Source organism: Saimiri boliviensis, chromosome 14 (genome assembly GCF_048565385.1).
Source record: "Saimiri boliviensis isolate mSaiBol1 chromosome 14, mSaiBol1.pri, whole genome shotgun sequence".
Taxonomy (NCBI): Eukaryota; Metazoa; Chordata; class Mammalia; order Primates; family Cebidae; genus Saimiri; species Saimiri boliviensis.
Window position 1 is genome coordinate 81,538,173 of NC_133462.1, and position 27,918 is coordinate 81,566,090.

The following is a 27,918-nucleotide window of genomic DNA, read 5'->3' on the forward strand; positions in this document are numbered from 1 at the left end:
GGTACATGTGATGAACATGCAAGATTGTTGCATAGGTACACACTTGGCAGTGTGGTTTGCTGCCTTCCGTCCCCTCACCTGTATCTGTCATTTCTCCCCATGCTATCTCTTCCCACCTCCCCACCCCCCCGCCCCTCCCCCATTTCCCCCCAACGGACCCCAGTGTGTAGTGCTCGCAAATTGCATCTTAAAATACAATTAAGGCTGAGCATGGTGGCTCACACCTGTAATCCCAGCACTTTGGGAGGCTGAAGTGGGTGGACCACAAGGTCAGGAAATCGAGACTATCCTAGCCAACATGGTGAAACTCGTCTCTACTAAAAATACAAAACTCAGACAGGCAAGATGGTGAGCACCTGTAGTATCAGCTACTTAGAAGGCTGAGGCAGGAGAATCAATTGAAGCCAGGAGGCAGAGGTTGCAGTGAGCTGAGATCACACCACTGCACACCACTGTACTCCGGCCTGGGTAACAGCAAGACTCCATCTCAAAAATTTAAAAAATACAATTAAAAGCATTTGTCCCTAGATAATTACCACATGAAAGAAAAAAGCAGAGAATAATGCAGTATCATTACATTGGGAAGAACTGGGTTCCCATTAACAATGAAAACTTGAGACACTCTTGAAATAATGAATAATGATAACTGGATCAAGATCTCTATTCTTTATTTTTCCCCATTTAACATATAGACCCACTATTAAAATCTCAGGGTCACACTTACACATTCTGAAAATGCACTTTAATGGCAGGGCTACCTGGCCAGGGTGGTAATGCTTTGGGCCTCTTCTGGGTTCAGACTGCAGCAATCCTGTCTGGTACAGCTTGCCAGCTCCATTCTAATCACCTCACCCCAGTGACTGGAGTCACCAGATGTCAGAAAGGCAACCTACTGATAAAAGAAAGAATGCTTACCTGGGAACCCTGACTGCCAAGCTCTGAATGTTTCAGTTAGATGGAATGCGAAAAATAATTGCCTGTCAAAACAGTTAATTGCATTCGAGAAACCTTGTGTCCATCTTTCTTTTTGACAGGAGGCCTCATATTTCTTCTTCTAGGAGGACTCTCAGCTGATGTGGGTTTTTTAGTCTGTATGAGTGATGGACAAGCTGTCACCACCTGTTAGATTTTGGGTGGTCTGGGGGGACCATCCCAGGTTTGAGGAAAGTTGGCAAGGGAAAAAGGAGCATCTGATAGGAGCAATCAGTGAAGTCCTTGGGTGAGTGAATTTTTATTTATTTATATACCATTCTTCTCCTCATGAAAAGGAGATTTTAGGTGGCCTCCAAAAATATAAGTATAACAGAATTTTACAAATAAATTAGAATAAAAGGGAAATAGAGCAGAATTGTTAAAGTGAAATACTAATTGGGTACAGGTTTTTTGTTTGTTTGTTTTTATAAGGCAGAAAAGATTTCTTTTCCTCTTCCATTGTTAGATTAATGGCTATAACAAAAGACTGAGCAAGGCCGATTTGTTCCGATTCATCTCTGGCCCTGTGTCTTCACAAATAAGGATGTTCCTTTTCTCTGGGTATAGGAAGGGCACTTCTCTAGTGAGGGTTTTCTGACCTGCTTCAGGGGACAAGGGCAAGAGAAAGTTGAATAGTGACCTTCCTGGGTTTTATGGCATCCATCAAGGAAGAATGGGTGAGGGACAGTGAGAAAGATGTTCCTGTTTCTGCTGTTTTCTTAAATACCAAGGTGCCATATTCTGGGGTAGCATGTCCTGAACCTCATCGATAACCTATTTCATAAGTCCCAGTGTTCATGAGATAAAATTTAGCCAATTCCTCTGGAGAAGAGAATTTCTTCCTACTCTTAGGCTTTGAAATATAATTCTCCAGAGAGTCCACGTAGTGAAGATACCTGTAATACTGTGACCAGGTGCCTTACCAACCTCCTGTTTTAAATACTGGGTGACCAGCTTCATAGGTTAGGAAGCCCCAAGGGTTAGGCCTCCTCAGTCCAGTTACTTAATGAGGCCCAGAAAGTCAAGGCCCTGTGGGTCCAGATGTTACAGCCAACTTCAGGGGCATAGAAAGATCATCAGTAAGGGTTCAGCTGCCCTCTGGATTCCTGAAGGTTTTTAGAAAAGTGCTAAGAATTATTTTACAGGAACCTAAAACTGGGTTCTCGTTTAGAAAAGAGACATTTGGCTGGGTGTGATGGCTCATGCCTGTAATCCCAACCCTTTGGGAAGGCAAGGCGGGTGGATCACAAGGTCAAGAGATTGAGATCATCCTGGCCAACATGGTGAAACCTCACCTCTACTAAAAATATAAAAATTAGTTGGGCATGGTGGTGCACACTGTAGTCTCAGCTGAACTCACAGGACTACTTGGGAAACAGAGAGAGAATAGGTGAAGTAACTGCAGAAACATCCTGAGTCCCTGATAACTCCAGCTTTCTGGTTCTTATGGAGGCAGAGAGTATGCTGTTCAGGCACAGATGCTAGAGTTGGACATATCCAGATGTCAGTGTGAAAGGAAAATAAAATTCCGGGACCCCCAACTCACTACACCAAAGGGAAAAGGTAAGCTTGGAAGCTGAGTCACACAAAAAAACTGTCTTTTGTTCCCAAATAGACAGCTACAAGATAAAAGGACACATATCTCTCCAGGTGGTCTCCCTCCCTCACCTTGACAATGTGAACTAACAGCTTATCTTCATGGGCATGGGACAAGAGGGGACTGGAAATCATCCCCTCAACCTTCCCCAAGAAAAATGCATATTTAACTTCTGCTTCTGCTGTTTACTTTATTCTATGTAAAGAACAGATTTACTCAGCATGAGACAAATACACAATTGACTATTTCTCTACCCTCTCCTTCTCACGTACAACACGCAGATTCAGTGACTGCTAATTGAAATCTCACATGCATGTGACTATGTCCTCCCTCTTTTTCTTCTTTCCTCCCTTCCTGTCCTGCCCACTTTTTCTCCTTTAAATATTAAAGCCCTGAAGCTCCTCTTTGGAAAAAATACAGGCCACAGGTTCTTACTGTGGCTTGTGTCTTCACTTCCTGGGTGCATTCTCAACCTTGGCAAAATGAATCTCTCCACTGATTGAGCCTCACCTAAGTCATTTTCTTCAGTGTTCACCAGCATTACCACTGGTGGGCTGAGTGGCACCAAACAAGTGACATGACCTACCTGACATAAGCTATGTAGCCCGACTCCTTATGATGGCAGGAGTGGCCAATCTGGAGTGGCTGCTGTGAAGATGCTGGTTGCAGTGGGGGAGACAAAGCTAGGGCTGTGTACTCCATGGAGCCACCCAGAGCCAAGAACAGGCAGGAGCCACACCCGCTTCTGAGTTGAAGGGGTGGGAGCCTCGCCTTGCTGGGCACAGATGCAGCCTCCCAGCTGTGGCTGTGGATCTGGGCATCCCTGTGCTCTGGGGGGCCTGGGAAAACTCCCTTCTCCCGTAGGCTTGGAAATGCCTGCTCCTGTTGCCTGGCCTCTTCCTGTTCCCAGTGCCCACTCCAATTCTGGAAGAAAATTGTGGCAGAGCCTGGGCTCTGTCACTACTTGTCAAGTGTGTGTGCACTTGGGGTAGTGCTGACACACCAGTGCCCTGCCTTGGTCCCCTCTGGACTTTGGGCACTGAAGAGCACAGGTGGGGAGACCAAGGGGGTGCTGAGGGTGGCTTGGTGAGGGCCTGAAGGCACCCCTCAGCATGAACAGCCTGGGCACCATGGGTTACATGTAGATGGCAGCAGGAGGCAGACAGGCTTCTGGGCGGAAAGGGGCAGGCCCCTGGTGAAGCCCTACCTAAAACCAGGGAGGGCCTGAAGCCTGGGGGCTGGGCTGCCAGTTCCACAAGCAGCCAGGAGCGAAAATCTCTGGTGCTTTTTCCGGGCCGCCCATAAACCAATCAGCATGTACTTCCTCCCTTCTGAACCTATAAAACCTCCTGGACTCAGCTGGGCTCAGACCCAGGGAGATGTCGGGACAACCTGCCTGCAGATAGGAGGTACCCACTCTGGGTCTCCTCTCTGCTGATCTGCTAAGGGCTGCACACTCATCAGGATGACACACCTTTGGATAGGCGCTACCCACTCCAGGTCTCCTCTCTGGTGAGGGCTGCACACTTGTCAGGACAACCTCTACCTTCAGATAGGAGATACCCACTTTGAGTCCTTTAAGAGAAACTTTACTGTCACTCAGTAAAGCACCTCTTCATCTTGCTCACACTACAGTTGTCTGCACACCTCATTCTTCTTGGATGTCAGACAAGAACTCATGACCCACTGAATGGCAGGACTGAAAGAGCTGTAATAGAAAAGGGCTGAGACACACCCCCTGCTCGCCATGCTGTGGGCAAGAAGAAGGGGAGAAGGACAGAAGAGCTGCAGCCCTTTGGGAACCCCAGACCTAGGAGCTTCCCCAGCCAGGGCTCTAATACCCTCTTTTGGGCTCTGCAGTTCCTGATGTCTCCAAGCTTATGGGTACCACTGTGTTCCCCAGTGCCTGCAGTGGAAGCCACTTGTGGTACACCTGGTCCAGCTGCAGCCTCTCAGGAAGTCAGTGCCCATGCAGGCACCTGCACCTGGAGCTGCCTCCTTGCCACAGCCAACATCGCTGGCTGTGCAGAGTGGCCGGACCTCGCAATCACTCACTCACACATCCCTCACCACACCCCACCTGGCTCGCCCTTGGCAGGCATGGGATCTGGGCTGGTAGCATAAGCCAGGTGCTGTCTGCCAGGCCAAGTGGGCAGAACGAGTCTAGTGGGCCCTAGCAAAACTTAGGCAAAGGCATCACTGGCCACAGAGCTTTCTGGCTGGAAAGGCTACACCTGAAGGATCCTGTGACACTTACATGACAAAGAGCTATGCATTTGCTAGTACATGGCTGCAAGTTACACAGCATTCAACTAACCCAAGCTTAACCAAAAAGGATGATATTCATCTCACACAACTAGGCATCCAGGAATCTAACATCCAGGGCTGGTAGAATGCTCATCAGAGGGCTCAAAGACAGGCTCTTTCTAAATTCCTTTTCTTTCATCCTCATGCTGCTCCTCTGGGCTTTGTGTCTGAGTTCCAGGCAGGAAGAAGGCAGAAAAGATCAAGCCTTCTGAATAAGGCTTTGTTATTTTCTCCAGAGGAGAAGAAACTTCAGCTTGTATCTCATTGGTCAGAGGCTGTCACATGGTCATCCACAGCTGCAAGGAAGGGTGGGAAGGCTGCTCCCCTTGCTCCTCCCTTATGGTAGAGGAGGGCAAGGGAATGGGCATGGCACGTGGGTAGCCATTCCGCACTGCATCTCCCAAGCCAGAAACAGCGTTTCTGTCAAAGCCTTTTTGAGGAGTGTCTTTAAAGCATTTAGCCCAGTACTTGGAACATAGAAAGTACATAAATGTTGCTATTATTCATGCCACAGGGCAGACTACCTGAAAACATGGTCTTGGCTAGCTGGACCTAAAGATTTGTCAACTAAATGTACCAGATTTCCCAGGTCAGTCATATTTTGAGTCATTCATTGCCTGAACATGCATTAAATAACGAGCTGCGATTTAGGGTTCAGAAAATCTGATCAATATACTGAGAAACAGTTCTGGTGGCAAGGGTTGAAGTGAAAATTGTTTGATATGGTTTTCAGGGAATCAACGTATAAGCCTGGGAAATGGAAGAAATAAATCCATGAGGTATTTCTATACAGAAATGCAGCAATATAATAACTGTGCTCTGAAAAAAAAAAAAAAAAACAACAACAAAAAACAAAACAAAACGGGAGTTTAAATCTCTTGGGGAAATCTAGGCTTTATGGAATGAGTACGGTGTTTTTTCTTTGCCCAGTACAAATTGTTGAGAGGAAAAAGGATTTTCTTACAGAACTTACTATTAACTTACAGGAGCTAGGATTCAGAACTCTGCTCCCCATCTTCCTCCAACCTAGAAGGGACTGAATCTGTGCCCCAGGGCATGCATACTGAGGAGCCATTTAGAATGCTACCCCTGAGGGGATAGGGTGCTGACCACAATTATTTGTGGAAACCCAGCCAGGGGTGATCTTCCTGGAGCTCCCTCCCTAAGGTCTAGCCCACCCCATTTGGTGGTTGGAAAGCAAGAAGGAAGCAGGGCTAGGTAATGTTTCTATCAACCATCTACAAATAGTGTGAGCTGCCAGCCTTGCTCTGCGTAGTATATGAATTTCAAAGGAGAGACACGGGCCGCAGAGACTGGCAGCGAGACTTGGTGTTCTGGGAATCTCTGTGTGAAGGCAAAGCCGCTGCTAAACTTAGAAATTTGATCTATTTCCTTATTTGTGACAGTGTCGTTTTTAGTTCCCTGTGGAATTCCAGGTCTGCCCTGCTAATTCTAGAAAGCTGAAGGAGGGTTAGGAGGAGGTCATATAACCAATACATAATGCACAAGTACTAATTAAAGATCAAACCCGCAGGATGTTAAGGGATATTTCATTGTATGGGCCAGCCAAGTGTCACAGCCCAAGGCTTCAGCAAAGTGGAAGAGCCCTTTTCAAGTGCTCTGACCTAGAATCTGCTCTCTTTCTGTCAAACACCCCAAGCAGGCCATATCACTTTCCCAACGTTAAAACTATGCAAAGAGAAAGAATGCACAGAACAAACGCAGGAAGCCATCCTGGTAATAAGCACCTGCAGCTTTCACTTTAGGGAGATGCACCGAGAAAGGCAAATCCTCTTCAATGCCAAGATTGCATTGACTTTACACTGCTAATTTAGGAACAGAAGTCACCAGCGTCTGCCCTTCCTGGGGTCCTTCAAACCAGCTCAGCCCATCCAGGCATTATAATCTGCATGCCTCTAATGGTGAAGTAGGAACTGCAATATGTGACTTAAAAATACCCCAGCCCCAACACCCTTTTCTCTGGAAAATATAGGAAAATATCATTTCAGTGCCTACTTGCATGGACAGGTTTGTCCCAGAGAACACAGAGGAGACTCACTGGGACACAGATCCGGGATGAGGAGAAATAGGATCTTGAAAGGACTGGACTGGACTTTCTCACATCTTGCTTGAGGGCTCAGAAATTCCTTTGAAGGAGGGAAGGCTGAGCCTGCAGCCTGTCCCTGTCTCTTTTAGCCTGGCCTATGTGGCTACCCATGTAACCGCCCAGCAGGTTCACTTTGCCTGCTGCCTAGACAAAACCAATTTATCAAGACAGAGGAATTGCAATAGAGTAATTCATGCAGAGCTGGCTGTATGGGAGACAGGGGTTTTATTATTACTCATATCAGTCTCCCTGAGCATTTGGGGATTGGAGTTTTAAGGATAACTTGATGGGTGGGGACAGTAAGTTTTACACTATAAACAGAAGTTACAGGCAAACATCAGTCAACACCGGGGGCAGGGGAGGCTTCATGGTCATAGGTGGATTTAAAGATTTTCTGATTGGCAATTGGTTGGGAGAGTTAAGTTGTTTACTAAAGATATGGAAAAGTGGGATGTGACCTGGAAGTAGCCACTGTGGAAAGCATCTCACTGCCCCATGCTGGGGACAGTGGCAGGTAAGAACTGCACTCTGTCTCTCTGGGCACTGCCCTGCTGGGGGACGATGCTTCCTCAGCTACATGGGATCCCTTGGACATCAGTGTGCCCCAGGTGCTTGATGGCACTTAATGGCTAGCTGTACCAGCTTTGAATGTCCTCCTTCCACGTTTATGGGGTAAGTAAAATAAGGACTATCCCTCTTTATTCAAGGCACTGGCATCCGGTTTTTTGATACTTGCTCTCCAACCCATTCTTGACTGATCTTCTAGTAGAATCCCTTTTGATTGAGGCTGATGACTTTTCACTGGGCATAAGGTTCCCTGAAGACCCATACCCATGAGTGCCTCTGCTTCAGCCCCAGCACCTATGCAGTATCGGCACAGAACAGCTCTTGCCTGTTGTGTGCTGAGTGAGTTCACGTTGCAGTTGGCAGTGGCAGTGAGGAGAGCTGAGTCATTCTACCACATCATTCTGGTAGCATACAAAGCCATGAGTCAGCATGGACCCAGGCAGTTCTTGTCATGCAACCCAGCAGGTTAGCTTCAAAACACATTCTAAAATTTATTTTTTCTTCTTTTTCTCCTTTCTCTGTAGCCTCAAGACGTAACCTTGAAGCAAATTGCAGAAACCTTTTTTTTCTCTTAGTTTTACAACATAGCCTTGAAATTTACTTTGAAATTCCCTTCTCTTCCCTTTCCCACCATACACTCTATTACCCCATATGCATTTTTCTAACTGTTTGCTTGTTAAACTCATGCCATACACATTTACCTAACTATATGCTTGTTAAGAAATTCCAGGGGCAAATTAAAAACAAACCAGGTTCAAAGCCCAGTTGTGGAATTCTCCCCCAGTTGAAGATTGGATGCGCTAAAGGCTGTCCATTGTGGAGATGGCACCAGCCTATGCTCCAGGTGGACCATATACCTCAAGATAGGCATCGAAACAAGACATACAGCCCCTGCACCCACACACAACCCCTGCGTGCCTGCCATATCAAGATTCCCTTTTTAAACCCCTGTACTCAGCCCAAACTTTGGAAATGGTTCTCTTAGAGCATGAGCCTTGGCCATGTCCCCACTCCCAGTGCTAGCTTTGGAACTAAAGTCAGTTTCCTTTCACTGCACTTCATCCTTGTTACTGGCTTTGGAAGCAGCCAGCAAATGAGCCTGTGCTCAGTTACACTCAGATCTGCTGAGTCAGCATCTTCTGTTGTGGGTCTTCAATTGAATCAGAGGAAGCTGAATTTGGGAACACTGATCTCAAGGACAGAATGAATATTCCTATTTCCAAGTCAAATGATCATCATTTGCCTATCAATAGACACTACTGGCTGCAAACAGAACACAAATTTTCTCTTTCTTCCTTGCAGTCAGAGCCTCAATTGTGCTCAGGTATCTATCCATTCCTCGTTCAGCCTCCTGCCTCAGGAGGTGCAGATTCCACCACTAGCTCCAAAGAAGAGCCAGTTGGGTGTGAGGACAATGATGTCATTTCCTGTTGCCAGGGTTGATTCAAAAGTAGACATGCAACCCCACTCCCAACAAGAAGTGAGATAGCCAGGAGCCGTGCCTCACACCTATAATCTCAGCACTTTGGGAGGCAGAAGTGGGCAGATCACAGGTCAGAAGTTTGAGACCAGCCTGGCCAACATAGTGAAACCCCATCTCTACTAAAAATACAAAAACAAAAAAATTAGCTGGGCATGTTACCTGTAATCCCAGCTACTTGGGAGGCTGAGGCAGGAGAATCACTTGAATCTGGGAGGCAGAGGTTGCAGCGAGCCGAGATCATGCCACTGCACTCTAGCCTGGCAACAGTTTGAGACTCCACCTCAAAAATAAATAAATAAATAAATAAATAAATAAATAAATAAATAAATAAATTTTTTAAAAAAGAAGTGAGATAAAGATCTCCAGGAGTTTCTCTCTCTTAAGAAAGCACTTCCAGAGGAGACCACAGCTCTTTTTCATCAGCTGTCTAGATATGATGTCTGGAATAGCTGCAGCCATATAGCTACTGGCTCAAGGGCCACAGAGCAGAAAGAGGGATATAATTTTGATATAATTGGACTCCTAAATCGGGTAATCTATAAGCTAAAAACAAAATTTGAAGTCCCCCAAATGACTGAATGGACTGTCTCCTAGCCAAAAGAACCCCAGAGTAACCTTGAAAACTGAGTTATCTGCCATGGTGGATGGGGGCTCAACACACCTTGTTATACCCCCTCCCTTACTAATCACAATTAGGCTTTCTTCTCTAAGGGCTTGACAGAAACAAGCACTTTCTAAAGACTCCACCACCGATACTGACAAACTGCCAGATGCTACCCCTGCTTTTTTGACTGATAAAGAGACCACTGGCCAGGCAGTAGTTCTGGTTAGTCTATGAAGAATGCACCACAGTACTTCTGTGCCTTCTGCTTCTGCTTCACTTTTGGCAACCAGAGGGCCAAAACTCTTCCCTCAGGTCATGCTAATGCTGCTATTTTTTGTGTCTGGGACCCATGAAGTGGCATGAAGCTCAACTGCTCACCTGCATGTTTCTCCTTTCATAGTCATGACTCTTCCTAGAGCTTATTAAACATATATACATATATATGTGGCCACCCTGCTCAGCATAAATTCCTGTTCCCTTTGTCCCTTCCTCACAGTGTCAGGCTGGCCTGCCCTGGCCTGGCTGGGGACTCTGCTTCCCAGCCTGTCAGGATGGCCATCCTGCAGCCTGCACCTTTTCGTAAGAAATAAATTCCCTGATTTAGGAACGTCATCATTCTTCAGTTGACAGATCCTTAAGCACCCTTCCCTCACATATACACCCGCTCAGGCCTAGAAAATGCAGTTATCATAGAATGGCCACATTTCCATCTTGAGCACCTGTGCTTGACAAAGACCCACTAACATCTCAAAGCTCTTTTCAAATTGTGGCTCCTCCACCGGTGGAGCCCATCACAATCTCTCTCTCCCTCAGCATTTTCATTTCCCTTAAAATTTGTATCCCTGTTTATAGTCATTTGCACACACATCGATCTTCCCTTCCTCACTGTGAGATGCTGGGAATTAGGGACTTGTCAATCACCCCCCCATCTCCATCCAACATCTACCTCAGGTGTGGCAGAGCACGCCCTCAGTAGATTCTTGCAGAGCTGACGAAAACCCAGCGCTGAGTGGCACAAGGGGTGTGTGGGGGAACTGCACGCTGCCTGTGCTTGTTGACAGAGTTTGCCTTTGCCGTGGTAAAGTCCCAAGTTAACATGCAACCAATTTTCCCTAAAGCAGCCATGGAGAGGTATTATGGAGCTGCTCTATTCAGTGTTTCTACACCTCCAATACCCTGGACTCTTGAGCAAAGACAATTTCACTAGGTAATTTCAGGGCCAGGGTTTCTTCTTCTTTGTTAATGTCACATTATTTGCATTTCAGGAATCTGCATTTAAATGGATAGAAACCACAATTTAATTTGGAACAAACCTGGATGGAAGAAACATACTCTTAAAAAAAAAAAAAAGAGGAATAAGGGGGTGGGAAAAGAATCATCCTTGGAAAATTTAGTCACAAATTGGATTTTCCTTTTTCTGGTACTTTAATTTGCTCCTCCCATGCTTTTGTTATTTGATTTAAAACACACACACACACACACACACAAAACCCTTCAACTGGTAATAACAGTGCCTACAAGGTAAGAATTTCCTTTTAATAGTATCAATCATAATGGTAGCTAGAGTGTAGCTATTTTATTAGCAAATTAAGTAATTTCTAATCAATCAAAATGAATTTATTTTCCAACAGCTATTTTATTATCTTCATTCTTTGCAGAGCTTCTAGAAAGTTTTTGCCCCTAATCAACCAGATTAACATATATTTTCTCCCCTCTTTCTTTCTCTCCCTCCTTCTTGCTCAATTACTTAAAAGAAGCATTCTCAAAGGCCTTAACCTTTGGGTCTCAATAATGAATAAAAGGATATGTTATATATTATCAAGGATAGCCTTTTCTACAAATGTAGTTTGGACATGGTTTCCTGTTTTCTGGAAGGTAACCAGCAGTGGTAAGTAGGTACAGACAGGGATCACATCTCTATAGTCAATTTTTTTAATGGTGCTTTTTAAATCTCCGACTAAATTTGTCATAGAGGTTTCAACATAGGAAGCAGTTAAAGCTTTACTTTTCTTCAAAATATAAAATGAAGCCTTCTACCTGCAAAATAACCAACCAGGAGCAAAGTAGGGAAAAATCATCCAACTTTATTTTTCTTTCCCTCCCCCGCCTTTTTTTTTTTTTTTTTGCCTCAAAGGCAATGACCCGCCAAGCACAACGGGGGCTACTGTGACTGTTCCTGACGCCCAGGTGTCAAGGGCATGTGTTGGTTGAGTGGTAAAGTGCAGGAGAGAATGTCAGTGACAGTTGCTGCTCCCAGGGGCATTTACCTGTGCTGCATAAAAGACCTGATGGTGCTGGGTGGGGGCACCTTCAGTTAGCTGGGACTCTGGGCTAGAAGTGTGGGGCCCATCCATGGCACTCAGTGAAAACCTTCTGATTTGGGTTATTGAGTTGAATGAAGTCTTCCTCTAAAGACACATCATGACAGCACAGGACAGAAAGAGATTTGCCACATCAAGCATAAATCCTGTTGACACGTAAAGTAGACAGCAGCAATTTGCAAAGGGCATTAGCGAGAAGGGGATTTTCTGGAAATTACCAAGTGGTAAAGACTCAACCCATAAAGACTTGATTTTCAGGAAAGGGAGAAGCAAAGAAACAGTCCTGAAGGAGGAGGGGCCGTGGCAAGGTTTGGCTTCCCGGGGCTGGAGGAGTAGGGTAGGCCCTGCGGGACACACAGAGAGACCCTTCCGTCTTTCACTCTCAGCTCTTGTCCTTATTCTGAATTTCCCTAAGAAAAAAAGAAGCATCAGAAGTCCCGCACATCACCCTGTGAAATCCCCAGTTGGCCTGCCTCTCTGTTTCCAGGACAACATCCTTCGATCTGTCCCGTCAGTGGCTTCTCCCGCCCTGCTGAATAAATGGACAGCAAGCGCTCTCTTCCTCACAGCAATAATGACAGTACAATAACAACAAACCCTCCTGATCCTATGAGCTCTTCCCACTGCTGCGTCTTTTCTTTGCTTCCCTCAGCTGCATTCCTGAGGTTAGTTATGACTGACAGCTGCCCACTCCACTGCATCTCCCTCCATCATCGCATAAACCCACCCTGACTAGGCCTTCGTTCTTCCCAGTCTTCTCAGTCTGCTCTTGTCCAGATACCCAGACCTGTCCGTTGCTAAATCCAGGGGTCAGTGTCCCAGTCTTGATGACTGTTGCCTCCTCCAAAGACTTTTCTTTAGGACACCTGCTCTTTTGGTCTCTGTGCTATTGTGAAGCATACATTTGGTCTTTGTCCCACTTCCTGGCACATAAATCCTAAAATCCCTGGAGTCTCCAAAGTGATACCTTTTTGGATGCTCATGAGTTGACTAATGGCTGGCAGCCCCTACGTAGCTTCAGGAAGGGGACTGGTCACCTGAAAGACCACAGCAGGATTAGATGGGTGACTCAGCCCCACCCCAACCTGGGCTTTTGATAGACATTGAAAACAAGGGGCCGGCTTAAGGACGGAGCCCTCAACAGGTGGGATCTGATGCTACCTCCAGATAGACATGGTCAGAATGGAGTTGGATTGGAACACAACCCGCTGATAACTGCTGCAGAGTTGATTCCATGCTTGTTGGTAGGAAGAAATTCTCACATACAGGGTCACAGAATTCTTCTGTGTTGATTATTTTTGATAAGAGAATCGAAAAATACACTTAACCTTTGGGTTTTCCACACTCAGAGTCTCCTATAGTGCTTGAAGGGCTGCTCCTTCTCAGCCTCTGTGTCGTCTGTGAGTTTCTCTTCCTCTTTCTAATTTCCAAGCACTGGCTTCTCAGGACTTCTTGGTGCTTTCCATGTTCACCCCTATCCCACAGCTTTAAAGGCATCTAGAGGAGGAAAACATCCATACTAATGTCTAGACCTGCCTTCCAATTTTCACGCTCAAACACTGCACATCTTCCCTGACATTCTACAGGTCTCTCAAATTTTGCATGTCCAAAGCCGAACTCTCCATTTTTACCACAGACACGTTCTCCGCACAGTCCTTCACATCTCAGTCCCCATGTCAACCTCATTCTTTCTAGTTGCTCATGTAAAAAATGAAAAAGTTCTTGAGTCCCATATTCCATATCCCAACCATCAGCAAATCCCTTCTACTCTGCTTCAAAATCTATCCAGAATCTGATGGCTCATACTCCCTCTGGCATGCATTGCTGCAGTAGACTTTCAACCAGTGTCCCTGAGTCCTTCCTTGTCCCTACCCCCTCCCCTCCGGAGAGTGGCTCTTGTTCTCAGTCAATGCAAGCTGGAGAGCTGGGGGGCATTATGGCTGGATTTAATGAGGGCGACCCGGGGCAACGGAAGGAACATGTCCCAGCGAATTCCTGACTGCTAGAGCAAAAGGAAGGCCACCTCCATGGTGACATTTCCTGCAATAAATAGCTCAAATTCTAGTTCCTTCCTTCTCTTCCATTTGTGAGTCTCTAACCTGGCAAAGGAAAGTTACCTAAAATGTATCCATTCTCGCCTTTCTCCCTTTATGTGAGCCTGAAGATTTGAACAGTGAGCCATCCAGACACAGATAGGGACTGACATAGGTGCAGACCTCGCTCCAGCAGGAAGACCAAACAGAAAACCACCAGACCTGCCAAAAGATAATGCGGTTAATGCTAAGAAGCACATTCCCAGTGGTTGGAACAAAGGTCTCCTAAAATACTACTTACTATAAGAAACACAAGAACAATTTGGAAATTGTCAACTTCAGGTCCTCAAGATGATCTAGGAGAACTTTACATCTACAAATCTAGAGAAGGAAACTTCCTGAACTCATAAAATAATGAATGGAGAGGACAAACAGGATTGTTAAATTAAGAACAACAGAGAGGCAGTGAAGGACAGGAATGTGCTATCAAATATCAAATAGGTGAAATAAACTAAAAAGAGGAAACACTGTCAGAATGCTGTATTAATCATGTCTTTTATTTTCTGTGTTCTAAATCTTTGACATCTGAGTCCTTGCTGACTCTAGAGTAAGCTTGGCCAACCTGTGGCCTGCAGACAGCAAGTCGCCCAGGATGGCTTTGAATGCAGCCCAACATAAATTCGTAAACTTTCTGAAAACATTATGAGATTCTGCAATTTTTTTTAAAGCTCATCAGCCATCCTTAGTATTTTATGTGTGGCCCAAGACAATTCTACTTCTTCCAGTATGGCTCAGGGAAGCCAAAAGATTGTACACCCTTGCTCTAGACAGACTGCCCCTCCAAGTTAACAAATTCCTATAGATAATAAACCACTCACCTGTGAGCACCCTCTTCCTATGTAACTCAACCAATACAAAGCCCACACTCTATCCACCCATCTGCCCTATTACCCCCAGGGCAAGACACCAGACACTGAGGACACTTTCTATGCCTTAGAGCCTGCTGAAATTTTTCAAGCTAGGAAATCCTAAGCCTGCTTGCTCTGCCTCACCCATTCCTTCCTGTAGAAATAATAATAAAAGCTCTGGTCCCCACTTTACCTGTCTTCCTGTCCTCCTAATCCGCCCTGGTGCTTCCCCATGGTGTGTGGTATGCCTCTCCTCCTGGGAACTCTGAATAACAAACTGCCTCTTCAAAGGCAAAATCTTACCCTAATCTGTTGGCGTTGCTATACTTCAAACTTTCTCTCCATACACTATATTTTAAAGCAAAAACATTCATACAAAATATATTTAAAACTAATGGTAAAATATAAGCAACACAGAGAATCCTAGAAGGTAAGAGAGTAGCTATGATAAATAATAATTGGAAGAAAGTTTAGACAGTAGTGTCAGTTTCAGCACCAGAGAAAAATTTTTTTAAAGAGATCAGTGTTTAATCTTAGCTGGGAGAAGAATTTGAATTTCAAGAATAGACTCAAAATTAGGTAGATGTTCAGGCAGAAATGCCTACAGAAATACATAGGATAAAAAACTACCTATAAAAGAATGAACAGACTTCTCTTCAGCACTCTGTTCCAAAACAGTGAACCAACAATGAGATACCTGCATCCAGCTGAAGTGTCACTTATGTGTGATGTTCACTGAAAGACATTCTCAAACTACGCAAGGACCCAGAAAGTATATTACCTTTGAGCTCTCCTTAAAACAATCATCTCTTTCTATACATTAGCCAAGAGATAAGTAAATGTTAATGACCCAAAAAAGAGAGAGAGTACTATGTTAAACATAATATATGTTGAGCATCCCCTATCCTAGATGCTTGGGACCAGAAGACTCTGGATTTTTTTTTTTTTTTTCAGATTTTGGAATATTTGCATTATACTTACTGGTTGAGCATCTCTAATCTGAAATTTGAAATCTGAAATGCTACAATAGCATTCCTTTCAGGCATCATGTTGGTACTCAAAAAAGTTTCAGGTTTGGAGCATTTTGGATTTCAGACTTTTGGAATAGGGAGACTCAACCTATGCTACTGAAAGGGAATTATTAAGCCCAACCAATTCCTTGCATTTTGTTATAATTGATGCAAACATCAAATAATCATTGAAAGAGATGTTGCAAAGTAGCCTAAAATTTTAAATAATTTTGACTGACTATTATATTCCTCAGATGAAATTCAGATACATAGAGTGAACTACAAGGCAGGGAATGCAGCTAAACCCGGAAAAGGACGATCCATGTCCACGTAGCTCTGCCCAGATAGCAAGGTCATGTATTCAATGGCTGCAGTGGGCCCAATCCTGGGTGCATGGTAGCAGGGGTGGGAGGATGGTAGTTACCAGTTTAGGGATGAGAGATGCCTCAAAAAATAACTGGAGAAGAGATAGAAAATGTTTTGTTCCAGACGTTGAGAAGAGAAAAAAGCTAGTTTCTGATATACTTCTTGAGTGTCACCGCTAGCAGAATGAATAGTTTCTAACTTTCTAGGCATCCTAAATGTTCAGTTGTTTCTCAGGAACCTTTTGTTGACTTCAGAATTACTGAATTTAGTAACTTTTCCGAGTATTGTTCAATGACCGCCTGACCCATGAAGCCACTTTGGGACGCTGACTGTTGTGATTACAGTACCCAAAATGGACAAAACCAGGTAAGCAGTACCCCTTGCAAAGTATTGTTTTAACACGATTTATTCCTACCAGGGTCTGCTGCAGATGACTGGGCCCAGGACTAATACAAATACATGGGTTTTTTTCTGACCCTCTGGGGCAGACATTTCCCAGCTTTCTGGAAATTGCAACGTCCTGTTGTTTATTTGATTCCCTAATTCCTCTCCAATTCCCTCCACCCAAATTAAATATGGTTTATTTATTTAGTTTTGAATGGATGGGAATTTAAGTTGTTATTGTTCTGGAAATTTTTAGAGACTTTTACAAAATCGTCTTACATAATGTGAGCTATTACTGGGTGCTGAGAATTACAGCTTTAAGGCAATATTCAAAAGAATGAATGGATGCAGAGCCAGGAGCGGGGAAAATATAAATCAACAGAAGAGTGTGACATAGAATCAGGAAGGGTAGAAATGAACAGAGAACTTAATTAGTAAAAGAAAATGGAACTCCCAAATGTCCCCCAACGGAACCTAGGTTCCGTTATATTCACGTAATTGCCAAGGGGATTGAGTTTACTCAATTCATTTATTCAAACAGAAATATTTTTGAACACACACTTGCAATGGTACAATTTGGTAGCCATCAAAGGAAAAAATAAACATCAATAAAATAATGTTTATTCCCGTGAGGAACTCTCTTACAGATTGTATGAGGGAAAAAGGAATGGGAAACTGAGTCAGAGAATAATAACTAACTATGTTCCTGAAGACAGGATGAGAACCCAGGCCCCAGTCATGCCTGTAGACTCTGTTGACCCAAATTAGGCTTCTTTTCTTGTTATCAATGTTATTGGGTGTCAGAAGAACAGTTGCCCTGTTGATTACCCTTGTTTTGCCTAACAGCTTGGGAGTCTCTCATTAAATAAAAGCTTTCAAGGGATAAGCACAGAATACCCAAGGGAGGCCCTGTTGATGTATGCACATTTATTTAGAAAAGAACTTGATTAAAAGGTGTTATTTATAAATTGATATTGATATATATTATATAGTTAGATATTATATAGGTATATATATATTGATAGTTTATAGATGTCTTGTTTGTGAAAGTGACTATAACCTGAATATTTTTTTTAAAGAGGATTTGAGAGTTGTATGGAATTTTTTGTTACTTAATTTTACTGCATAGGAAACAATCTACCTCATCATTTAAAATGACATGGGTGTTGGTTTTGTAGACCTTTGGATTTTTTTTTCAGATTTAATTTCAGTTAACAAAATTTAAAACATGACATTCCTTTGCAGACATTGTTGTATACCAATATGCATGGTTTCTTGTCTTTTTAAAATGTTTTTGACCATCAAGTAGCATTCTTCTAATACCAAGAATGTGCTGTATATCTTGTCTCAGTAAGTTTTAAGTAACATTTAAAAATATTAAAGCATGTTACTTGACCTAATATTTTAACATTTGAGTTGTTCTATTAAATGAAGCATCTCATAAATTTCAAGTATTTTATCCTTCAGTTGTTAAGAATTAAAAGGTAAATGTGTCATCTTGCCAAGTACCTGGCTGAGTGTGCTGGAGTGAGGATCTTGAACAGAAACTTCTTTTTCTGTTATTACTCACTACAAAGCTAAAACAGCCAAATATATTCTGTGAAAATTGGCTTCTTTTAATGAAAGATCAGATCCCTCTTTCAGCTGTACACATTTTTAAATAAAATTGTATTGAACTTAAAAATGTGTTGATATTGAGCTTACAGCTCAGGCAGGTGAAGGAAAAGTAAATATTTAGGAAGGTGAAATAGAAAATATGAATTCTCACCATCTAATAGCTCATAGCCTATATCCTATAAGATGAGACTGGCAGGGTGGGAAGGGGAGGGAAGTTTAGAGCTGGGTTTCAAGGGTGCTCTTAGATTCCATTTAGCAGGGGCACAGCACTCAGCACGATGTCTGCCCAATAGCTGGGGCTCAAAAATGTGGCATGGCTGGATGGCGGGTCTGGATGGACGGGAGGGATGGCCCTGCTAGTCAGTTCAGATGTGGGGTAGTAAGTAGATAGCCACCTTCCCAGGAAGAATTCTGTAGCCGGAATTTTCCAGTCAGCCATTTGCCCGATCAAATAAAGGGCTTCTTTAAGGAAAATACCCTAACCCAGGTTTGTAGATTCCTACCTGAGCCTTAGGCTATTTCATATTTATAAGTTCACTTTCTATGCTAATGATTCCTTCTGATAGAAAGGATCACTTCTGTGATCAAGGGCTCAAACTTCTTGATCAATGGGCACAGCCCATCCAGACTTCCTCCCAACTTCTTGTATCTCTGCCTTCATTTCCCACTCTTTCTTGCTACAGCTACTGCCTAAGACTACAACAAAGTAAACTTTCCCAGTAATCTCTCCAATCTAGCACAATCAAGATCACTTTTGTGTATCTCTTCCATAGGTATATGCCTTAAATAATTACACCAGAAGTGCTTATAGCTGCTTGTACCTTGCACGTATATTTTTCAAAGTTATAACTGCTTCTAGTTTAAAATACCTAATCATTCTAGAAAGAAAAATAGCAGTCTCCTGCCATGCTCCTTCTTCTCCCAACTCTCACTTCTGATTGGCAACATTTTTAACCTTAGCTGTTCCTTACACTCTTTTTATTGATAGTTTTAATAGTTTAGAAATCATTGCCATTTACTTTTGTGGGGGTAGGGGAAGGAGTCTTGCTCTGTCACCCAGGCTGGAGTGCAATGGTGTGATCTGGGTTCACTGCAACCTCCACCTCCTGGGTTCAAGCAATTCTCCTGCCTCAGCCTCCTAAGTAGTGGAGACTACAGGTGCACATCACCACACCCAGTGAATTTTTTGTATTTTTAGTAGAGATGGGGTTTCACCGTGTTAGCCAGGATGGTCTCAATCTCCTGACCTCAGGTGATCCACCTGCCTTGGCCTCCCAAAGTGCTGGGATTACAGGTGTGAACCACCATGCCCGGCCACCAATTCATGTATTAAAAAGGGCCTCCACACTCTTACTTCCTATATCTCTCAACATGTTTCTCTTTCCACACGTGTATTCCCTTCTACCCAGTTAGGTTGCACAGTAATATTTACATTTAGTGTCTATATTATGACCCTACGAATATTTGTGGTTGAGCTATTTATTGAACCCTGATTATATTTCCTTTCTTGGACAAACTGCATTTTTCTAGAGGTAATATGTGTCCCTGCTGGTGGCATAGCTCTCTCTCAACACTTTAGTAGAGAATACCTATCAGCTTCTTTCTTATCCACGAAGACCTCCCTCCTGCACCCTTCTGCCATCCTGTCCTGTATGGAGAGGTTGCCCTCCAGGTCTGTTGTACAACAACCGTCTTCTGAGCTTTCTCGCTCCATCCTGGAGATGGCTTCACTCTCTCTTGTTGGAGCCCTTGGTATATAAATAAATGCCTTTCTAGATTTATTCCTATGTTTTCAAAGAGTACAAACAGTAGCTTTTAAAGAAAGTATGCGTGGGGTAACGATTTTCTTTCTGTTTTTCAGAAAGTATGTTTTCAGAGTTTTTCTTTATGTTTTTCAGTTATTGAAAAATATATCTAAAAATGTCTTTACTGCAGAGGCCGGACCATGAGTCCAGTGCCATCAAGCCCACCCTGGACCAGTAAGATGAGCAAGATTGAGACGAGCTCTGATTCAAGCTGGAAGAGACCTGGGATGTGCAGGACTTAAGGAAGAAACTAGATGTTTGAGAGCTGTGGCCCTGTAGATGGGAGAGAAGGCACAAGTAGAGGCCACTCTAGAAGGTGATTTCTTTCAGATGAAGACAGGTAGTATGTATGTGGGGCAGGAGGAGAAGGGCATGGAGGAGATCAGCAAAGAGGAAGACCTCCAGCCAAGGATGTCATTTTCTGAAGAAACCAACCTAAGGTAGGAGGGCGTGAGCGTGATGAAGTACATGGAGACAAAGGAAAAGCAGAAGAAAGAGCTCCTAGACCACAAGAATAGAAAATCAAACTGAACGATGCAGAAGGACTGTCATTACACACTTTCAGAAAACACACGTTTGCTCCTCAAAGAAGGCTGAGGAGAGCCTTCCTACCCAATGCTGGGTGCATCCCAAGGTGGATGTCCGCATTGGTGCTGAAATAAAATGCATTTTTACCAAGGAAGCTAAAGCCTGGCTGCTAGCAGAGCAGCAGCAGAAGAAGAAAGACTTTGAGACATCCTGTGTGCACCAACATGGCCGTGATTATGTGGGGTACACATATAATCTCTTACTTCCCATGTCTCTCAACATTTTCTCTTTCCACACTCATTCCCTTCTACCCATTTGATCCCAAGGATCTCAATGCCTCCATAGGGAAAAGCAAAGAAGAGTCCAAGGCCTGGCCCTAGAGTGGATCATATCATGAAGCCTAAGAAGTCCCTTCTAAGTCACCAGTGTCCTGCTAAAGAGAAGGCCACCGATGCCCATCACCATGAAGAGTTCAAGAAAATGAACACCCTTGAGAGCTGCTGAAGGGAAAACATGCAGGATGGAATGTAAATAGCACCCCTCCCCTATTAAATAGATGTCCTCGACTAAGGCCTACTGATTGGCAGTAGCAGGCAGCCCCCAAAATCCACTTCGTCAGTCCTGCTTGATTTTTCAAGCACTGGATAGGTGACCTTTTGAAACAAAACAGTATTCAGTTTTCCTACTTGGAGGCAACTTCATTCTTATGAGCACTAATATATTTTGTGTATGTATTACCTACTGTGTTCTTATAATGAAGCAAGCCAGAGAAAAGAAAGTATAATTAAGAAAATAACACGGAAGATAAAATATATTTATTATTGATTAAGTGGAAATGGATCATTACAAAGTTCTTCATCCTTGTTGCCATCACGTTGAAGAGGCTGAGGAGGAGGAAAGAGGAAGGTTTGGTCTTGCTGTCTTGGGAGCGGCAGAAAGAGGTGAAGGAGGTAGAAGGGGAGGCATGAGAGGCAAGCATACTCGTTGTAACATTTATTAAAGAAAATCCACATTTAAATAGGCTTGTGCAGTTCAAACCCATGTTGTTCAAGGATCAACTGTATACACACATAGTACCACTGTCTTTTCACTTACTGTAGTCCATAATAATTTTTGATAACAGCAGTGAAAATCATTCCACTTGTTCTTCTCTAAGATTTCCTTGACTATTATTTGCCCTTTACATTTTCATACAAATTTTACAATCACCTTGCACAATTTCACAAAATCCTACTTGAATCTTGAAGAGAATTGCATCGAATCTAGAGATTAATTTGAAAAAAAAAGTTCACATATTTACAAAACTGGGTTTTCTACTTCTTGAACTTGGTTTATTTCTGCATTTATTTATATCATCATTAATTTATCTTAATGATGTATGCTATGATTTGGATGTGGTTTCTTCGGCCTCACCAAGTCTCAGGTTGAACTTTGATCCCAAGTGTTGGAGGTGGGGCCTTGGTGACAGATGTTTGGGTCACCAAGTCATTTTCTTTGTGCATGTGGCACAAAGAGAGCACCATGTGAAGAAGATGAGGACAGAGATCACAGTGATGCATGTACAAGCCAAAAAATGACAAAGATTGCCAGAAGACCAGGAAAAGTCAGGAGAGAAACATGGAACAAATTCTTCCCCACAGCCCTCAGAAGGAATCAATCCTGCCAACACCTTGATGTTGGACTTCCAGCCTCCTCCATGCCCAAGGTAGCTGCCACAAATGGGTCCCTTTCCCTCTGCACCTCATGGGAGTGGTCCAAGCAGCCACAGTCATTTCATCAAGAGTTGGCTTGAGTTGAAATCTCCTTGTCATCTCTTCCTTAATGAGTACATAAACCTCTTTTTAGTAGAGGACATGCATAAATTCCATAGCTCATCTTTAAAAAGAATCACTAAAGCCCTATGACCTAAGATGTCCTTTTCACTAATAGATAACATTGAGGTTCCAAAAGATGGGTAGCTGTTTTTATTTGTGCAAAAGTCTTGCAGCCTCTAGTAGTTTCCCCAGCACACAGTAGGTACTCAAAAATATTTACAGAATGAATGAGCAGAATTAGTCTTACCAAATAGAGCTAATGATGACAATAATCAATGATAGGTCCAGCCTTACTCATGGATAGCATAGGTGGTCATGGGCATGATGTATATATGAGTTCTCCAGAGTTCCAATTAAACATTTCTTGTGTGTGTGCATATATATATATGTGTGTGCGTATGTGTGTGTATACATATGTATGTGTGTGTATATATATATATACACATACATATGTGTGTGTATACATACGTATGTGTATATATATACACATACGTATGTATACACATACACACAAAAAGAAATGTTGTTTCTTATATACCTGTATGTGTGCGTGTGTGTGTATGTGTGTGTTTATATATATCTCCAGAGAGAGAGATTTATTTTAAGGAATTGCTGCACTGACAGATATGCCTGTTTTTGCTGTCTTGGGATTTCTTTTTGTTATTTTAAGAAAAACTCAGTGAGCTTGATTTTGAAAACTGCTGCCTTGGCCATGTTAGTGTTTGAGGCTGAAAGTGTTGAAACTTCCTATAAATAGTATCCTTAGCAATGAATGGGTCATGTGTATTGCTCCAACATTATGTTGGTATACATTTAAATAAAAGATTGATGTTGTTGAACTATAGTTGCTTGTATGATTTGTGTTTGCAGTTGGCCTACCTTTATATCTTTTTGTGAATGGTTGAGACCACAAGAAATGTTGTTTTATTGAAAGAGAAAAAGAAAAGAGAAAATACTCATTACCAAACTCAGTATGATAACTCATGTCCGCGTTCCCTAATGCGCTGTCTAACATGAGAAAGGGGAGAGGAGGTATGTTTCTTTTCACAATTCTTCTATTTCATTATCGAAACATTCATCTTTTGAGGGGAAAAAGAAAAATTTATAATGTTTTCAATAAAGTTGCCTGTATTAATCTACTTGTGCTTCCACAATAAAGCAACATAGATTGAGTGGTTTAAACAACAGACAATATTTTGCATAGTTCTGGAGGCTGAAAGTCCAAGATCAAAGTCCAGCATTGTTTGGTTTCTGGTGAGGGCTCTCTTCCTGGCTTGCAGATTGCCACGTTCTCATGGTGACCTTGGGTGGTCTTTCCTCTGAGTGTACTTGGAGAGAGAGAGAGATCTTTCTCTTCCTCTTATAAGGCACCAATCTTGTGTGATTAGAGACCTACCCTTATGATCTCATTTAACACTACCTCCTTAAGGCCCTATCTCCAAATACAGTCACATTCAAGTGAAGGTTTCAATATTTTGGGGGGGATACAATTTAGTCCATGGATGTGTCAATTACATTATAAAATAATACTGTTTTTCAAAGGCATAAGTAACTAGCAAGGGATAATTATGTATTCAAGAGTTGAAGAAAAAGGGGGGTGATGTGGTAAAAATTGAACATTTCTTGCCACTTATCTCTCTCTTTTCTTCTAAGAGACGGGGCCTGGCTCTGTCACCCAGGCTAGAGTACAGTGGCACCAACATAGTTCACGGTAACCTCAACCTCCTGCTTCAGCCTCCTGAGTAGCTGGAAGTACATATGTATGCACCACCACGGTTTGCTAATATTTTAATATAAATTTTTGTAGAGACAGGGTCTCACTATGTTGCCTAAGCTAGTCACAAACGTCAAGCAATCCTCCTGGCTCAGTCAGCCTCCCAGAGTGCTGGGATTACAGGCATGGGCCACTGCATCTGGCTTACTTTCTTTGCAATAAGATTCAGACACAGTTTCAGGGTTTCTTTCTGAGTAAAAAATATTGGGGTAAAATCTTTGGATTAATGACTTAAGTTTTCAGGAAATAAGATGCATTATAAGACAATGTACCACATATCTCACACTATGCTATACGAGGGTTAAAAATGCAGCAAAAATATAGACCTTTACTTCAAGAATTTAGAGTTTTACTGGCAATATTGAGGTATGAGTTTGCTAATTCTCAAAGGAATTTTCTACGTGTCTATTCAGGAGTAGTAATTATATTATTTTGAATAAATGTGCTTGATGACTTAGCATATTAGTCAATTTTCACACTGCTGATAAAGACATATCAAGACTGGGAAGAAATTACAATTTCACATGGCTGGGGAGGTCTCAGAATCATGGCAAGAGGTGAAAAGCACTTTTTACATGATGGTGGCAAGAGAAAATGAGGAAGAAGCAAAAGCAGAAACCCCTGATAAACCAATCAGATCTTGTGAAACTTATTCACTATCATGAGAATAGCATGGGAAAGACTGGCTTCTGTGATTCAATTACCGCTACCTGGGTCCCTCCTACAACACATGGGAATTCTGGGATACAATTCCAGTTGAGATTTGGGTGGGGACACAGATAACCTGTATCACTTAGTTAAGTAAAAAGTCTGTTTTTCAAAAATTTCTTGTCTCGATTGGTTACAGGCTTAATTGACCAAATGAATTCATCTTTTGGCACAATGATGGCAAATTCCGTCAGTCCAGTGATTGGTGAGATATTCTATTTGCACTTTCTGTGAGAATATTAGCTTTCCTTTCTTGAAAAATCAGTGTCTTCCTTAGCAATAAGATGACGGAGGGGACTTTTATTTCGAATAATACCCTGGTAAAACACTTGACAAATCTTGGGTCAGATTCATCCTCCCCATGTGGAAGGCTGAATCAGGAAGTAGAGCCAAGCAATGCTGAATGCTCATTAACTCTTCCAGATCACTCTTCTGGTCTTATTCAATAAATTGCTACTTCAGGCCTTTGGTTTCTGAAGAGATCCTGACTCACTCTCACTCAGCTTTAATCATCCCCTGAAAGTGGGAAGTGGGCCTGGAGCTAGGGTGAGTAAGGACATGTTAGCGCTCCTCTCCACCCAAGGGATACTAGGTACAGCTCAGTTGGTAGCTCATTTCCTTGCTGTGGCTACAAAGGGAAGGAAGATGGTACTTTATTGCGAAGGACTGCTCTTCCAAGAGAGGCAGCTGCTAATGACAAAATCAGATTCTGTGACACTGTTGTCACTTTGCTAAGTCAGGCACAGATAGATACAGTTTTATGCATTGATGCGGTTAGAACTCGCCAGAAACCAACCCAAGAGTGTGCTATCTTCCTTTCTCTTTTCTTCTGTCTTTTGGGCTACATAACATCTACCATTTCCATCTCTGGAAGCTGGCTGCGTTAAGCAAAGCCATGTTTACTTCCTAAGCTGTTCACCAAATGCAAACCTTCTGCAGAAAGGCAGGAGGAGCCAGGTGCTGTGTGGGGAACTCTTCCTTTACTACCTCACTGGACTCAGAACCCCTCTAGTGCACTGCAGCAAAGAAGACTTTGATCTCAAAGTCATTTTCATCTTGATCTCATCTGTAAGCCCTGAAGACTCTTCCTGGGTGCCTTTCAATGCAAGGAGTAGGCCTTGGCATTTGCTGTAACGAACTGAAAAATGACCATAAATCACCCTCTTCCATGTTGATGGGGACTATTTGTTTAATGGCTTTGCTTAGGCCATTAAAAGACCCCTCTGGAATCAGGAAGGGGTGAAGATTTGAAACATTTTCATCCTTGGTTCAGGACAACAGAATTTGAAGATGCCTTTACCTCAGTGATGAGGATATCAAAAGTATCCAGGGTGAGAGGTCACAGAGTGATCTGCCTCACTGCGTCTGCATAAGCAAGGATAGAGAGGATGAGACTGAAAATTCTTCTGCTTCATTCATTTCTGTATTTCTGGGTCATGCCCTGCACACAATTGCAAAGATGAGCTGCAGTGAATTAGAATGACCTAACATTTCTGTGACATCTGATTCTGTTGTACCTGAACATCCCAGAGAAAACACTGCTCAAGGGAAATGCATATTTGGAAAATATTTTGTGAATGTCTTTAAGCCAGAAAATAAAAATGGACTTTTGAGAGTTAGCAAAGATCCACTATTGAACTGATGAAGCCTCTCTGGTGATTTATAATGCATTGATAGTATTTCCCAGACAATTGTTAGAGCTCTCCATTACCACCTGATGAATGGAAGCTATCTCACGGCGGTGTCAGTGAGGTTGAAATTTGATAAGAATTCACTAGCCCAGAGAAATGCCAGATGATACATCTGGAAGGGACTACTGCTGACTTCTACAGATACAAAATCACATGCAGTCAGGGTCGTGACTTATGAGGGACCATAAAACTAACCGTGGCAATGTAAGACTAGCATTTGGGTCTCTGAATACCCAGCTCTGTGTTTAAGGACTGCACTGACTATCAGGAAAAATTGGTCTGGTTAGTGTGCCATTGGCCATTCTGACAATGCTTTACTAACTTTCTGAGATAGACCAAGACTTCTTCAGCAGTCAGGAAGTCAGAGGAGCAAGGAAACAATTTAGTTCTACAGGGTGGAGACAAAATGCCTTCTTTTCAATAGGTTGCTAAGTTCTCCATTTAACAAGAGCCAAAGAAAAAGTTCAAACCAAAAGCATCTTATAAACAAAATTCATCCTTTATATAGACATCTGCACTTCTTCAGTGGGGGCTGCAGGCCATTAGGGCCACGTGCTTGTCACTACACTTGCAGCAGATGTTTGCTGCTACTTTAAGATCTCCCTGTGATGTGGTTATTGTTTAATTCTCCTGTAAGGAGAGTTTCGCTTAAATTAAACAGGATGGCTTAAATGTGAACCAGGGTGCAATGTCCTGCTGTGCATTGGTTACAGTGGTACATCAAAGCTCTCAAAAAGGGGCCTGGGGTTTCTTCAAGCTCACCAGAGGCCCTCTAAGCACGGTGCCACGGTGAGTGAGAGAAGCTGTGTCTCATTTTCATATCCATTTATGTTCAACTACATTGCAGGGCTGTCCTGTTAGCCCTATTGTGCCTTTTGTTCAAAAGGCCAGACTCTGCTTTGAAGTGAGCTGGCAGAGCATGATGACAGAGGGCCACTTGGACAGGGCCTGTGGCCAGAGGGCAGTAGGAAAGGCTGTATTCTTCATGCCTGACCAGGTCTCCCTACTTCACATGAGCAAATGAACTCACTTTAAGAAAGGATTATTAGAAAGCCAAATGTGAGATCAAAAATGACTGTCCATTGTGACCCATGTGTGCTGAGACGGAGAGAGAAATCAATGGTCAGATCAACAAATATTTTATCAATTACCTCCTTTGGTCAAGAAGCAGAAGACCGGACCATGTTTGCTCTCCTGGGGGGATTATAATTTTAAATCCACTCTCTTATCACCTAGGAGCTAGAAAGAACATAAACATATTAGAAATTAAAGCCTGAAGGTTGTAAAAATATTTCAAGAAGAGAATACAAGAGGTAGTGATT

At 42.9% G+C, this 27,918-nt stretch overlaps 1 long non-coding RNA gene across 3 annotated transcripts in view; it reads right to left on the reverse strand.

Annotated features, from left to right (window-relative positions):
* LOC141581090 (uncharacterized) overlaps positions 1–27,918 on the reverse strand; it is a 60,921-nt gene that overhangs the window by 8,885 nt on the left and 24,118 nt on the right. Inside the window, exon 3 of one of the 3 annotated variants that reach the window (XR_012513602.1) lies at positions 900–14,213. The exons of 1 other annotated variant lie outside the window; for it this stretch is intronic. This is a non-coding gene — a long non-coding RNA (uncharacterized LOC141581090). Of the gene's footprint in view, positions 1–899; positions 27,836–27,918 lie in introns of those variants that run through there. One more of the 3 variants, XR_012513601.1, reaches the window with a different exon arrangement.